This window comes from Haliotis asinina, chromosome 12 (assembly GCF_037392515.1).
Source record: "Haliotis asinina isolate JCU_RB_2024 chromosome 12, JCU_Hal_asi_v2, whole genome shotgun sequence".
Taxonomy (NCBI): Eukaryota; Metazoa; Mollusca; class Gastropoda; order Lepetellida; family Haliotidae; genus Haliotis; species Haliotis asinina.
This window is the reverse complement of record NC_090291.1, coordinates 45,172,414-45,188,953: the sequence shown is the minus strand read 5'-3', so window position 1 is coordinate 45,188,953 and position 16,540 is coordinate 45,172,414. Positions and strand designations below refer to the sequence as shown.

The 16,540-nt window shown below is 41.9% G+C and overlaps 1 protein-coding gene across 2 annotated transcripts in view; it reads left to right on the top strand.

Moving 5' to 3' along the window:
• The window catches only part of LOC137258176 (uncharacterized), a 186,237-nt gene that overhangs the window by 47,274 nt on the left and 122,423 nt on the right, over positions 1 to 16,540 (top strand). Inside the window, exons 1-2 of one of the 2 annotated variants that reach the window (XM_067795754.1) lie at positions 2,294 to 2,559; positions 10,152 to 10,237. The gene's annotated coding sequence lies outside the window, so the exon portion shown is untranslated. Of the gene's footprint in view, positions 1 to 2,293; positions 2,560 to 10,151; positions 10,238 to 16,540 lie in introns of those variants that run through there. The other variant, XM_067795752.1, reaches the window with a different exon arrangement.

Sequence of the window (16,540 nt, the reverse complement as noted above, 5' to 3'; positions counted from 1 at the left end):
GTGTCCCAGTCCACCCAGCTGTTAATGAGTACCTCGTTAGGATGAGCCACAAATAGCTCGGTGCGCCTAGTGACTGCAAGAGTTGTATACTCCCCAGGGAGCCGAAATTGATAATACGGTGTGCTGTTGAAAATAACAGCGCCTTGAGCATGCACTAATTAATGCGTGGATATGTTCGCTATACAAATATCCTATACCCTTTCCTGTATATGCTCCCGAACTTCACTGGCTATTCCCGGTCCAGATAGGAATATTTACATGTCGAACTTGATACCTCTATTGATTAAGTAGAATCATGTTTGACTCAATGAAACAAAACGTTACTGATATGACGTATACACACCAGTGTTACGTGTCCCATTCCGCGAAGTATATGACATGGTAACTGGTTTGGGGTGGGGTTTTTTTTCAGATAAAGTTTTGAACCTTTCCAATCTTAATTGTGGCATCGTGATAGTTGCTACGTAACATTGCACTCATGCAGCGCGTATCAGTCCCATCACTGTGTCTGACCACCTAGTCCCGTTAGTCTCCTCGACAAGCACAGGGTGATGATGACCAGTTCTCACCCACATCTGTGTAATGAGAGAAGCTGGATAATTACATGAAAACCGAATTGATAATGGAACAGATTACATGTTAAACACGATGCTGAATTTGAATATGTATGAGCCATCTAAAGTGAAACGTCAAATTTCACCGTATGGTTATCAAAAGGAATATGGCAGTAGATCCCGCGGTCCCTGGCGAAATATTTCGCCACCGGCAACACGTGCAGATGCATTAGCAGCAGATGGCTGTGACCCTCTCAATCTCAAGTCTGACGTCACGATGTATCAAACCGTAATGATAAGATCTATTAACAATAATTAACGTCCCTTTAGCAACTTATGTAAATGTGCTTACGCATGATCTTGCTTCAATAGCACCGTGCTTGTGTAGCCGGTCAGTACGACATATAATTCAAGTTAATGTGTTCCAATTGCAATTCTCCAATGAATACATATTTAAATTGAGGGAGAATGTGAAATGCCCAATTGATATTTTTATATTTCATTCTTTTATTCTATTTTATTCTATTTTATAGGAGCTGGTGTGGGGCAACGGGAGAGGTGGTGGAGGGGAAAAGGGTGGGGGTGGGGGGTGGATGGGGTCTTTTTCTTTCAAAATGATACATCTATTGCCACGTGTCTGTCTGTCAGTGTCAGGGTGGGAGGACTTCGTCATGCCCAAGGAACAGGTTATACCATTCAATGACTCATCATACTTCAAACGGGTTTGTAAGTTGAACTGAAGAAGAGAGAATGTATTACTTTAGGGATTGAGCGTTTTATCTATGGGTATTATCTTTAAAGAGGTCAGTTTGGTTATTTTGAGATTATGAATATGACTAGTGTCGGACCAAGAGAGATGGTGCGTGTTGTTTTACGCTACAGCATTATCCTAGCGGGGTAACCAGAACTGGGCTTCTCCTCGCGTAGCACATGTGCCCATGAAAGGAATCGAACCCAGACCTGACGAGCGAATGCCTTAACCACAACACTACCCCACTCACCAGGGTTGCATGGACGCGAGTGAATGTGGTCAGGAACATTATACTGACTGCTCAGTTGTATAAGTCCTAGTTCGTTTGACAGAGTTGTGTCCTTTAGTTAAGCTAGAATCTGATAATCGTACATGGAAGTTTATATTCGCCAACTAGACCATGAACCAGTGAAAAAGTATTCATTCTATTCGAATCTTATTTACGAATGCAATTAGACAAGCATTGCAGGTCGCGACCTGTTTATTACCCGGCATATCTTAATGCTGTGAGGAGCTTGGTGCGATGGCCATCAAGAGAGAAAACTCTCTCTGAAAATGGCATTCACCCTTCTTGAAGTCCCATATGTGTACATCCCTCATGGTTTTCATCAAGATCATTGATCCTCTTGTCGAGACAACACATAAAGATGGCATAACTTTAAAACTGGTGGTCTTGCTTGTCCACAGATACGCACAATACATGCTGTCAGTTAATTATTTCTGTAGACGGGACCAAGTTTAATAGAACCGGGGGACTCGTCTGATGTATTTTGTCTAAGAAATATGGGACTACCGAGAGGAAAATGGCTGGTGTCTCGGTGGCGTAACGCTACCACGACCTAGCCGGAAATAAGCCCATCAGAGCAGGTCAATACTTGAACGTATGATTTTATGGAAAGAATATTTTTGCAACATTGATAACATTATATCTGCGGATAGGTCTCTTTTGCTTCCAGATAATTATATTTGAAGTGTTTATTCCCGGCAGATGCGCTCCTTCTCTGAAAGTAAAAGATCAAATTTTCATTGACCGATTCTGGCGAGGAAAGAAGGCCAGGAGGAATTTCAAGACAGGCGGTGGATTGAAATCAGAAAAGCGACACTGAAATAATTGCAGGGAAATGAATCGTGAACTTCATTCTTATAAAACAAGGCCAGCAGATATTTAACACCGATCTCGTTAGACCCCTTTTCCAACATGGAAATGTTACTGGCAAACAAGTCTACAACCCGGACATTCACGACCAAAGCTAGGTGAAGTTTTTGTACTTACAATTATCAGAGTATGTTGTTATAACTATATCATTCTATCATAAGATATTACTATTGCGCACATATACAGGCAACTACTTCATGGCCTTGTATAGGGTCGGTTGGGTAGCCTAGTGGTTAAGGCGTTCGCTCGTCATGCTGAAAACTCGGGTTCAATTCCATACATGGTTACAATGTGTGAAGCTCATTTCTGTGTGTCCCCTAATGGGATATTGCTAGAATAGTGCTTGAAAGTGGCTTAAAACCAGACTCCCCCACTCTTTTTCATGTATGATACGCCTGGGTCGGTGCTTTTTATTTAATGGCTTGATAACTGAATTACGTCATATCTCACATGTGAATAGGCCGGGCCTAGATTTTCGAAGCTCCCTTAGCGCTAAGACACCGTAAGTATCATACAATAACATTAACTGACTACCTTTGCGCTAAGACATTGTAAGTACCATACAATAACATTAACAGACTACCTTAGCGCTAAGACATCGTAAGTACCATACAATAACATTAACTGACTACATTAGCGCTAAGACTTCGTAAGTACCATACAATAACATTAACTGACTACATTAGCGCTAAGAGAGCTTCGAAAATCTAGGCCCTGAGCTGTGCATTAACCGGAATACTGTTAAAAAGCGGCAGTAAAGCATAACGTACTATTGAAAAAGCACACAACCAGTTGTGACACATATGCTTCATAGAACTGGAGTCCATTTGTATAGCCTTTCGTTTACTGGCGTGAAAGGTTCATATCACAACAATATAAGTATTTTATATAATCAAAGATTAAGAAATTCTGTTTAAACGCTTCAATTCGTTGGAATTTATGTATATGTTATGTTCCCTAAAATGCTTGTCGTAAGAGGCGACTGACGGGACTGGGTGCTAAGACTCTCTAATCTAGTTAACACATGTCATCGTATCCCAGTTAAGTAGATCGATGCTTGTGACGTCGATCCCTGGATCGTCTGGTCCAGACTGGATTTTTGACAGACCGTCGACATGTAGCTGCAAATTGCGGCCTTAAACAACAAACATACTCCTTCCTTGAAAGCTGTATCCGTAGCAATTCTTTTATTTACTTTTTAAAAAATGTAATTTGACATATCTCCATGGAATTCTTGGTAATGACAGAAAAATCTATCCTTTGTGTGGGTATGTTGTTAATTAAAGACATTTCAGTTTAATGCTCATATTTAGATTTATTCTGTCTATATGATAAATATTCATACATGCATGTTTCGTTTGGAACACAGATGTGCAGCAGCGTAAATATGTCGATACGTGTATCACGATCCGTGTTTAAAATTACAACAAAATTTTAAATAAAATTGACAAAACTAATTACAAGTGCCGAGATTTCGTTGTATTTTGATTATGCTCATATTATACATGGATGTTTTTCAGTGAATCAATATGAAATAGATATCAGAGTCATCGGGTTGATGAGGTAGAATAGTGGATAAAGTGTTCGCTCATCACGCCGTAAACCCGGGTTCGATTCCCCACATAGGTACAACGTGTGAAGCTCTTTCCTGATACCTCCGCCATGATATTGCCAGAATATTCCTGAAAGCGGTGTGAAACTAAACTCACTCACTCACTCACCCAACACGACGAGTGGAAAGAGTAAGAAAAACACGCAGAGACACGTCACATCAAATTCAAGGCCTAATGAATGAAGGGATGTATAAATGCATAACCTATCTTTTCCCCCAGATAGGTCGGGATATCTTAAAACACCATGTTTTTGTAACTATGTAATTATGTAACAGAATACGTAACAGATACGCGAACATATACAGAATACAGGAACATTTTGCCCAATATTATTAGATACGGGTTTTAACCTTCAGGTGTTAGTAAGATTGTTGGCACATGTTATTGAAGAGATTCTTTAATTTATACAAATACTTTACCCATAATTTTGATATTTTGATTCAGGATCCAATCCTAATTACATACTTCAATTCTTCTCTCGGACATGTAGAATGTACAGTGTACAGTGGTAAGCTTTTAAGGCACCTGTCTATATCACGCCAGGTTTCGATCGCCGGTGGAGGCACCTAGGAACCTCGGTTCGGGTCCCGAGGTGAGCACATTTGTGTAGTATCCTTGGACACAATACTTAAACCACCCACATTGTCTCAGTTCACCCACCTGTAAAATGGGTACCGTGAGGATGTGCTGACAATGTGAGTGTCATTACGCCTAACAGGCAGGGTGGCTGTATGATCGTAGGGGATTGATAAAGTTTCGGAAAGTACGATAATATCTTATGACCGGGGATGGTAATGTGTGTAGCTCCGTGGGCAAGCAATGTGGCTGGATATGAGCGACATATAAGCAGACTCTTACTATTACTGTTAGTACCTGAAGAAAAACAGGGAATTATGGTTATTATGGTACGATTTCAAAGACAGTCGTTTGCGGGTTGAGGAAATGAACGACGTCACTTAAGGCCTTATAAGCATGGTAGGCACGTGAAGGACATTTGGAAACATGTTTATCCACCTGTACAGAAGCTATATCCAACGTAACTCTATGTGTTGCTCGTATCATATGCTTCTCTGATTTTTAAATGAAGAAGAACTGACGTATTTGTGACGCGTGCCACCGATGACGCAACAAACACTCACCGTTCCGCAAACAGCTGGTGGTATACCTATCTCCTCGTGATTCAGAAATACTTGTTCATGATGCAGACAAAAGCGTGTAATGATAGAATTTTGAGACGTCTAGTGACTTCTAGTCTAGTGCGTATATTAATTTATGCGACTTCATTAGCTGTCACAGAAAATGGCCACACTCCCCTGAGCCTTTTTACCCGTTGGGCCTTTTTCTGAAAAAAAAATTCCGTCGCTGGTGTATCTGCTTTTCTGAGTCTTCGTATATTCTCTAAAACTGATACTTATAAGTTGTAAGCGAAACTTACTTTAGTCCAACCGTTTAAATTTAAACTTACTATGAGGTTAGGTGCCTACTGTCTTGGCAACGCCCATGCTTAAATATTAGTTCATTTTAATTCGACCTGGCATCAATCGAATTCACAGTTATGCGTTATTATAAGCGGATAAAATATTCTCACCAGGAAATTGAAATCAGTACCCTATGTGGAGTTATCTTCCTTAAACTTAGACCCTGTTACTCAACTTTTAGATGCTTACATTTATGTCAGTATTTGAAGAACGACGGCACCTTTCTAAAATTTGTACCATAACATTTTTTAGCGCGTCGACCGAACCAAACCCTAACCTGTTACTATGACACTTGTCCAGAGTTTGAATATGTCTTACCAAGTGACCACTTCGGTCCCGTCTCGGACTTTCTGATTGGTCAAACATGTTGGGTGATTGGCTGAAAAGGATAGGTTAATTACACTTCCAAGAGTACTGTTATTCAGTGACGTTGCAAATGCCACGTTAACAACTTATGTGTTTTCGTGACATACATGTATATGCACCTGCTAGTTTATATATGTGTTAACGACCCAACTGCCTCGTAGATATCTCATACCATTATTTTTAATAATGGAAAAGGATGCGTCTCTATGGCAACGCAATGCCCTTGGATCACGTCCCCTTTCAGTGATGATATAATTCAGGCACAAAATGATACATGTTGTCTCGCACAACTATAGGGTTGTTGTGCCTCGGTGTGATGACAGGAGATGTCACATTGTGTTCGGTAACAATGTTTACATATATTTTGATAGCGAAACAATAGTCATCGAGACGGGCAACTTGACCCGTTTTACAACTCCTGTCAACAGCTATGCAGCTGACATTCCCCTCGTCATATTCATGTCTACAAGCCTTACTGTCAATATCACAACACGCAACCAGCAACTCTAAATATTAGCATCTCTCTGTCAGATTAATCCCCAGACAATATTATCTGCTTCCGAGTCTGTCACCGACTAAACAAACCTTAAAAAGATCGTCTTCAGAATTTGATTACAAGACGATTTCGTTTCAGATAATGCCATAGAGTCTCATGTGAAGTATTTGCCGTTATCCCGTCGTTCAAGGATAAGCTCTCAAAACGTGATGCGTGTTTGATATTTAATTGCATTTCTCAATTATACAATTCAAATTATGTTTGAAGACAGAGAGTTAGATCATGAATGCCATTCATATTTGGAGAGCTTTGTTCCTAGTTTGTTTTTATATTCTACAAAGTTGCTAATTGTGTGTAATTTAATACAGTAATGGTTTTATTGACAACGACTAAAATAAAATTCTTGCGCAGAAATTCAACACCCCAAGACATGATTATTATTCTGTTACATTTGCACTCTATTTTCGTTCTCTGCTCCTTGAGGTGTGTACCCAAACTGTCTGTTTTTATGTGTTCGGCGGCGGGGTAGCCCAGTGGTTACAGCGATAGCTCGTCATACCGGATTCGAGTCTCCACATGGGTACAATGTGTGAAGCCCATTCTGGCGTTTCCCGCCCTGATGTTGCTAGAATATTGCTAAAAGTGACGTAAGACTAAACTCACTCACTCACTCACTCACTCACTCACTCTCACTCACTCACTCACTCACTCACTCACTACCTCTATATGTGTTCTTGTTATTTCAAAGGTTGTTATGGAAACCCGTTACAACGAACAGAAATACTTTCTTTAGAGCTGAAAAAGTAGGTCCGGGTTAGACCTGGTCTTCAGCAACCCTCACTTCTCTTTTCCCATGAAGATCCCTGTCATCGTTTGTTTTCTCCTTGCCCTCACCGACCCTTGAAGACCCGGGATAAAACTGATCTTCAGGAAACCATGGTTACAAGAGTGGACTTTGGAACTACACTGACTTGCTTGATATATGCCATCCTATTCCATTGCGTTGATCGATGCTCATGCTGTCAGTCACCGGATTGTCAGGACCGGACCGGATTGTGTACTGCACTCCGTCATATAGCGGAGTGTCGGGATAATATCCAAAATACATATGAACTCGAATCTCGAAATAGGATTATGTGTATACAGGTTCTTGTATGTAACAATTATCAGTCCCAGATTAAACAAATAAGTAAACAAACAGACACATTTTTTTTTAAAGTACAATATGATGTTGTTGTTGCCAGTGTGTCGGTTATTTATCATAGTAAACAGTATATAAACACTGATATTGTTGCGGTAACAATAAGGCTGCCATGTGATCCGATCTGTGTCTCTTCATTAAGAATACATCCACGACTGAATATCCCCAGTGTGTCAGTGCTTTGCTATTGTGGCATTCGTATCTGTCTTCTCTCGGGTTTCATTTTGACGTATGTCGTTATGTTTGGTAGTGTAGGAAGACAGCAGACATTATATTTGCCGTTATAACACCCTTCAACCATCGAAAGGATAGCCCGTTATCCGTTAGTGTAAGATTTGCGGACAGGTAGTATCATTGAATGGGAGCATCATGTTTGAGTGAGTTACCTGTCTGGAGACGTTAGCGACAATCTGGGTCTACCCTTAACACGTTATGGCTTAGATAGAAAAAAATCCAAAAGTGAATAAATGTGTGGAACCTCTAGATGATATGAGGGGGGTGAGGTACCTAGTGGTTAAAGCATTCTCTCATCACTTCGAACACCGGGGTTCGATTCTCCACGTGGGTGTAATGTGTGAAATTAATGTTACAATTTAAAGCCCATTTCTGGTGCCACCGCTTTGGTATTGAGGAAACACCCTTAAAACCACTCACTCACTCTAGAGGATCTGAATGAATTAGTTAAGCTTTCTGTACGGAACTGTCTAAAATAAACAAGGCCTGTAAGTTGGTCTGCGGTAAACCTAACGCCATGTTTGAATGAACATCATGAAAACCGGTATGTTGCTAACTAACCGAGGATAATAACCATGGCAATCAGTAGCAGATCCTGACACCACTATCGGACGTAACTCTTCACAACGAATCATACAACCTCAGGTTAGAGGAACTGTGTTTGAGAACGATAGCGTTGTTTAGCTGTAGATCCGTGAAGATCGGGTTTTTCAGTAACACATGCTTGTCGTAAGAGGCGATTGATGGGATCCGGTGGTATACTTTTAATCACTGGATTGTCTGCTCCTGTCTCGATTGCTGAGTGCGGCATTAAACTGCAATCAATCACTCAAAGTCTGGATCTGTAGGTTTTGTGGAACTGCTGGTATATACAGTGTATGTGTGTTATAGAGGTGAGGAGCTAGGGTACACAAAGTACAACTCCACTGGGAGATAACCCGGGCAATGTTCAGGTCACGCTGACCGTAGGACAAATTAATGTCACTGTGACAATATGACATAAATCGGTGACTTCATTAAAAATCTACGTGACCGAATATTGAGCAATTTGTAGATCGACGTAATGTTGAAGCCGCTTTCCTTCGTTGATACTCGTCATCATAATACAAGCATTGGTTTACTGGGTCCTTTTCAAACCATAATCCCCAGAGCGTTGAATCCAAGGTTCAACCGAATACATCATTGCTCCCATGCACCTGCTGTGCTGTCATCTGTTAAACGATGGGGTGCTACACACTATCACAGGTCGAAGTGTCCTTACTCTTCAATACATAGCATAGGGTTAACGTGGATTCCCAGTGTCTGATATATGTATTGTATGTGTGATTAAACAGTGTTCTGTTTGCATAAGAATCTATACATGCACTTTGGGCTTGGACTCCAGACTCGCCGAATAGTCAGAGTTGCTTAAAAATAATATTCACTCAAGCCACTGAGAATAGAAAGAACTGCCCGTAAACAGACCTAAAACATGAATAGTGAATTTCTATGTATATACAAAGTTATAACGTGACCAGAGCGAAACAAATGTCGACTTGGAAAGAATACAGACAAATATTTATTTTTAAAATGGCAATAGACTCCTTAAAAGGAATTTCAACGTATTTTTATTAAAATCTCCACGTCCGTGGACAATCCAGTCTATGCGTGAATATATCTAATAGTCTTATTTACAGCAGATATATGTTTATGTCTCAAACGATCCGTGAAGATTCGGGTTAGAACCGGTCTTCAGTAAACTGTGCTCTGATTAAGAGGCGACGGCGACTATCGGAATCAGATCGGCACATGTCATCGTATCCCAGCTAAGTAGACAGATACTCATGCTGTTGATCAGTGGATTGTTTGTTCCAGACTCGATTATTTGAAGACCTACGCCATATAGCTGCAATGTTTCTGAGTGCAGGGTAAAACTAAACTCACTCACTTACTTAAATAGCTGAATGAAAACCCCGAAAAAGATATCATATTCAGACCATTTCCTACTCATAAATAATTCAGCCATGACTATAGACTACTTATTTAATGATAAACACAAAAAGTACACAGCAATGAAGCGACATCGTGCAGTACTGCACCCAATCACCGCCAGTACCGTTATTAGCCAATCAGGAAACAGGACTCCTCTGGTAGGCGTGGCCTCAGTTTTTTCAGTTAATGGTAACATAAACGCAAACATATTGCTCGTTTAGCTAATCAAATGCCTCGGAATCAATTTTAGTTATTTATTTGAGTTTGTGAACAAACAGTTCTCAGATACAAGTCTAATATCATATATTCTGAGGTGTTTCATCTGTTTCAGGACGCATCAACTTGGACGGCAAGGAGCCTACAGGCATTACTCGTCCTTTTACACAAAAGTCAACTTGACATCACCGGAGCTGAAAAGTAAGTTAATCTATTCTGACTATATCAGTGCGTCTAGGCAGACAATGTAGGTATTATTCAAGTCGCCCGTCCTTCACGTGTACAGACACAGCAGACATAATGATTCCCCCCTAAAAGAAAAAAAAACAAACATCGAAAACATGTGAATTATCTATTCAATCGATTTCTGCAATGCCGGCACGACAAGATGAAATAGGAGGATATGAACGATGGTTGGGCGGTCTGTGGGTCATTTGGTGTCACACCAGACATAACTCCGAGCCTGTGCCGTCTCCGGTGAAAAGTCTTCGTCGTAGGTTAATCTTGCCTAAAAGCTGTAACGCTACTAAGACAATATTTACAGAACAACATCGAGAGTGATCGGTGAGGACTTGTATCTCTATAGTTTAACACTACAGTCGGCACTATTCCAGATAAATGAGTGAGATAATAGCAATATCACTCGGGGGACACCAGAAAATGGTTTAACGTATTGTACCCATGTGGGGACAGAACCCGGTCTTCGGCGTGACGAGGGAACACTTTAACCACTGGGCTAAATGAATCGCGCCCAGACAAACCTATGATTGATATACTGACCAGCGATAAACGCATTACGTTTAAACGCAGATAGCCTGGGTTGATATGGACCAGCTCGATTCCTCACGTGTCATTTACCTATGTATTGAGTTTGCGTTTGAACCTAACTGTAATTGAGATTTTCCGACCTCGATGTAAATTATAGTTACCACCAAATCCAGTGGTGAAGAAAAGAGATAGAACGATAACACGTTGCCTAATCTCTGCAGAGTTCCGGGTTTGATTCCTCATACTGGGTCACTTTGAAATACTCACTTTACGTTAACAAACTTTCACGCTGGCACACGAAGCCCAAACTTAACACGTTGGATCCGTGTTATGAAACAACGCAGAACGTAGGGTTCCGAACGTACATTAAAACACAAGGGCACCCAAATACACTAGCATGTTAGAGCCTTAACTTTATATTCAAAAGTACAAATGCTCCTTAAAATCATTTTATAACGTCCTTGGAAGTGAGTGAATATGTAAATACGTCACTTTAGTCTAGGGATACCGCAGTGAAAGATTCCAGGAATAGGTGATATACAACTTAACTTCATACGCTGTTCAAACCAGGTTCAAACCACGAGGCCACCGTACTGTCCATTTAAAGATAGTGATGGTAAAGAAGACAATAATGCGGATACATATATTTCTTTGTTTCTTGGATATAACGAAGGGTGACCGAACCGAACTACGAAGAACCCACACCTTTAACAGTCTGCATGTAGTAGGGCCAATATTTCCAAGGCGTTTGAACCCGTTATGAAACGGGCAACATGTCCTATGAGGCTATCTGGAACCACTGATAAGTCGACGGTTCAGCATGAACGGACAGAACAGGTAAAGGATCTCCAACAGCTGTCTGTGTGGACATCCTTTCAGTGGTGAAGATCGCACTTCATTACCTTCTCTAGATCAACAGTGCAGTTTGAAAGGGCAGGAAAAGGCGTCGAGGATCATCCAAGATCGGATGGTTAGTAGGTACAGTAAAAGGTCAATAGTACCTACGATCCGGGATGACTGACCTTCCAACACACGTCAGGGGGTCAGAGGACCGCATTTCTCTGGAAGGAGCTGAAGAATAAACTGGACGTAGTGAAAGTCCAACACGCTATGTCCCTAGGCTTCTGGCTTCTGGCTCCTGATCTCAAACATATGGTTCACATTGCTTGTGAGGCTTTACATCGTTTTGATGCAATTTCGCCTGCAGATTGTACCGAGAGATCTGATACCATGGATGAGACAAGGGTTTGCGGTCATCCATAAAATGAACAGTTGAAGCGGTTGAAATATCTGACAACCCCTTATCCTCCTCTTCCTCCTCCTTCCCCTGCTCCTCCTCCTCCCTCCCCTGTTCCACCTTCTCCTCCTGCTCCCGGTCCTCCTTCTCCTGCCCTCCTCCTGCTCCTCCTCCACTCCTCCTCCTTCTCCTCCTTCTCTCCTCCTCCTTCGCCTGCTCCACCTACTCCGGCTTCTCCTCCAGCTTCTCTTCCTCTTGCTCCTCCTCCTGCTCCTGCTCTTCTCCTCCTCCTGCTCCTCCACATTCTCCTCCTCCTCCTTTATTCCTGTTCCTCCTCCTGCTCTTCCTCCTCCAACTTCTCCTCCTGCTCCTCCTCCTCCTCCTGGTCCTCCTCCACCTCCTCCTCCTTCTGCTCCTCCTGGTCCTCCTGGTCCTCCTCCTCGTCCACCTCCTCCTCCATCTTCTCCTTCTCCTCACCTCCTCCTCCTCCACCTGCTCCTCCTCCTCCTCCACTGCTCCTCCACCTTCTCCTCCTCCTGGTCCTCCTCCTCCACCTGCTCCTCCTCCTCCACCTCCTTCTCCTCCTCCACCTTCTCCTCCTCCTCCTTCTGCTCCTGCTCCTCCTCCTCCTCCACCTCCTTCTACTCCTCCTCCTTCTGTTCCTCCTCCTCCTCCACCTGCTCCTCCTCCTCCACCTCCTCCTCCTCCTTCTGCTCCTCCTCCTCCTCCTCCACCTGCTCCTCCTTCTGCTCCTCCTCCTCCTCCTTCTGCTCCTCCTCCTCCTCCTCCACCTGCTCCTCCTCCTCCTTCTGCTCCTCCTCCTCCTTCTGCTCCTCCTCCTCCTCCTCCTCCTCCTCCCCCTGCTCCTCCTCCTCCTTCTGCTCCTCCTCCTCCTGGTCCTCCTCCTCCTCCACCTCCTCCTCCTTCTGCTCCTCCTCCTCCTGGTCTCCTCCTCCTTCTGCTCCTCCTCCTCCACCTCCTTCTGCTCCTGCTCCTCCTGCTCTTCCTACTGCTCCTCCTCCTCATTATCATCATCATCGTTATCATCATCATTATCATCATCAGATGAAAGCAGTGTCTGTTCCTTCTGCTTGCCAGGAGATTGGTTTGGTTTTCTGGGATTCCAAGGAAATATTGTTGGTAGACCAAAAGACCATTAATGACAAATATTATAATAATATTATCTAAAAGCTCCTAACGGCAAACTTCACCATGTCGGGATGTGTCTTCCTGTAATGAGACAATGCACCAGTGCTCTACTCTGTCGGCCCTACTACAATGAAGGCTTGTGACCTTGAAGACATTGAAAATCATATGCATTCATAATCTTCGAAACTGGCATATATTCTACCCTGCCTGAACTTGCAGAACGATGTGTCTGACGACCATTATGCAAATGATAATTACGGCATTACGCCCTGAAGGAATTTTACACCAGTTCTGCAGCAGAGATTATACTAATAGAAACAAGTAAGGGAACACATGCAAGTGTACGTGTTCCTTTGTTCTTTTCCAGGTTTCTTCACAAAATATGTATTGTACTTTGGATGGAATTCTCGAAATGAATAAAAGAACACGTGTACTTTCTTGTGTTCACTTATTTGTCTCTATGAGTATATATACAACCATGTCAGGTGCAAAAGCAAATATGCAACAAATATTTCTACAAAGGACGTTTACAGCAAAAGCATTTAGCAACTCCCTCCATCAACGCAGTACATCAGACATTTAGAGCTTTTCAACCCCCACTACATTTAAATTGTCAATATTGTGACTAATACGGGGCTAATCCGTCGTGTCTGAGTCATTCTTAAGATTCCAGCAGTGATAGACAAGGTCTTGTATCACCCACACGATAAACACAAGCCAAAATGCTTTTATGAATTTAAATGTTAAAATCGTGATCCTTTGAAACGTTAATATCGTGGTCTTTGTTGTTCTGTGTCTGACGGAACAAATATTTCTCTCGACTTCAATGAAAAAAGTGCAGACTGATTCAAATCTGACTTCTTTCCGCGCACTGTATAACCTCAGTGTTTCAAATGGTTTGACCTATCATCTTCAGTTAACAGGTGTTTTGTATTTCCACTCTTCAGTCTGGAAACAACTGGACCAATCACCCTCGATTATCCAGTGTTTTGTATTTCCATGTTCCAATTTTAAAGACAACAGGACCGACCACCCTCGATTGTAGTGCTTTATATTGCCATGCTTCAATGTTATGAACAACTGGGCCGATTACCCTCGATTATCCAGCGCTTTGTAGTTCCATGCTCCATTTTAAAGACAACGGGACCGATAACCCTTGATTATCCAGTGCTTTGTATTGCCAGGCTTCAATGTTATAAACAACTGGGCCGATTACACTCGACTATCCAGTGCTTAGTTTATCCAAGTTGCAGTGTTAAAACAACTGGACTGACCATCCTCGATTATCCAGGGTTTTGTATTTCCATGCTTCAATGTTAATATCAACTGGACCGATCATCCTCGATTATCCAGGGTTTTGTATTTTCAAATTTTACGTGTTGAAAACAACTAGTTCACCCTTTTTCTCGCTCCATGATTCAACCTTAAAACCAATTGGATCGTTCACCCTTTATTATCAAGTGTTTTGTATCCTCATGCTTCAGTGTTAAAACAGAAGCCTAGACTCAGTTATGGTCCTATATGAAGGTACTGCTTACAGATTACACATGTCAGAATGACCGTAAGAATATTCCAACCTACTGATAATTGTAGATGCTTTTCTAATTTTCTACGCAGGAATCTTTGAACTCTTCAGCAATTTTGGATCAGAATGGCTACAAGTCTTGCGAAGGCGAACTCCATGGTCATATGATTTGTCAAGGTCAAGCATTCCCACGGACTTAGATATAGTCTTTATACAGTCTCTTTCTCTGTACAATGTCCTATGCAGTTCAAACATACCTATTTGCCTGTTTTCAAATCGTAAATCATCATAACGTGAATGAATTATCACTATAGGCGATTCAGAACGCGCTAGGCACTTGTTCCCTCAACTGATAACTGACGGTGTGAATTTAAACTACCAAGATTAGTCACAAAATCGCAGGTACTGTGTATTGAACTGTGGTGAGCGACGTTCCAGTAGGGTTTAAATACTTTACAAACAATGCTCTACACCCATTCCCACCCCCACACACCCCTATCCCCCCATCCCTAACGTTGTATTTTATCACCTTTATCGTGCAACTTAGCGGGGGATATCCGTGGCTGGCCCGGTGTGTTTAACTTCAAGATTTGACGTAACCCTAACACCAGCCACCCTCACCCGCCCCCAAGAGAGTCTCTACTGTTAAAATCAGTACTGTTGCAACAAGACTTCAAAACATCACTGACGTTTTGTTAGACTAAAAACTTAGTCTCTCTCTCTCCATATATATATATATACGTTAGGATCTGGCGAACCTGTGGTTGATACAATGAACACCTTTTGACTCAACGACGTGAATCAGCTTGACTGTCGGATTCATGTCTGATGTCTCCAGCTATCGATGCTCATGCTGTTGATCACTGGATTGTCTGGTCGTTTATTTAAAGACATACGCCATATAACTGGAATATTGCTGATTGTTGCGTTAAGCAACAAACCTGAGACGAACAAGCAGCGAGAAAAACGAACGTTTTAATTTCCAGGCTTATCTTCCACCAACAGCCTATCATTTTGTTTTAAATTTTAGATATAGAGAGCATCTCCATTTATGCTTGGGTATTGTTTTTTTAAAAACTATGTTATGAGCGTTGTATTTAATTCTTGAAATGTTGTTGACTGTCTACGGAGAAGGGTATGTAACGTGTACAATTCTATAAGCATCTATTTGAAGTAACATCCAGCTTCAATTTCGCCTTTCTCTTCGGGGAAAATGTCAGCATCTACAAGAAAAACGTTTTTATTTTAAATATCATCCGTCGAAATCCATTTTGCCCTTTTCGTTTACAGTTACATCTCGGTGTTTGATGTGATGTCTTCGTCAAACACGTGGTGTTCCTACAACGTTTGTTGTAACGTTTGTTGTTTCATGTGGCGTGGTGCTCCAAACAGTAGTTATTGGGATAGTTTGTTATCACCATGGTTTACTATAGTCCTGTCGCTGTTTGAAGGGGGCGGTATTGTAGCCGAGTGGTAAAAGCATTCACTTGGGTTCGATTTCCCATATGGGTACAATGAGTGAACTCCATTTCTGGTGTTCCCCGATATTGCTGTAATATTGCCAAAAGCGGCGTAAAACCAAACTCACTCACTCTACACATATTGACTTCTTATGCAGCAAGTGGTCAGGACAGAAAGACGTTCGTGATATCCGCCAGTTCGTTATTTAAGCGTGTTCGTTACAGACGAAGTTTACTGTACTCCTGCAATTAGCATTTTACCGACTTACTCATGGGGTACTCATTTACCTCTATGAAATACTGGCTAAGAAATCACCCCGTTCGAGATCCCGGTCAACCTAAAGCAACAGACAGCCAACGTGACA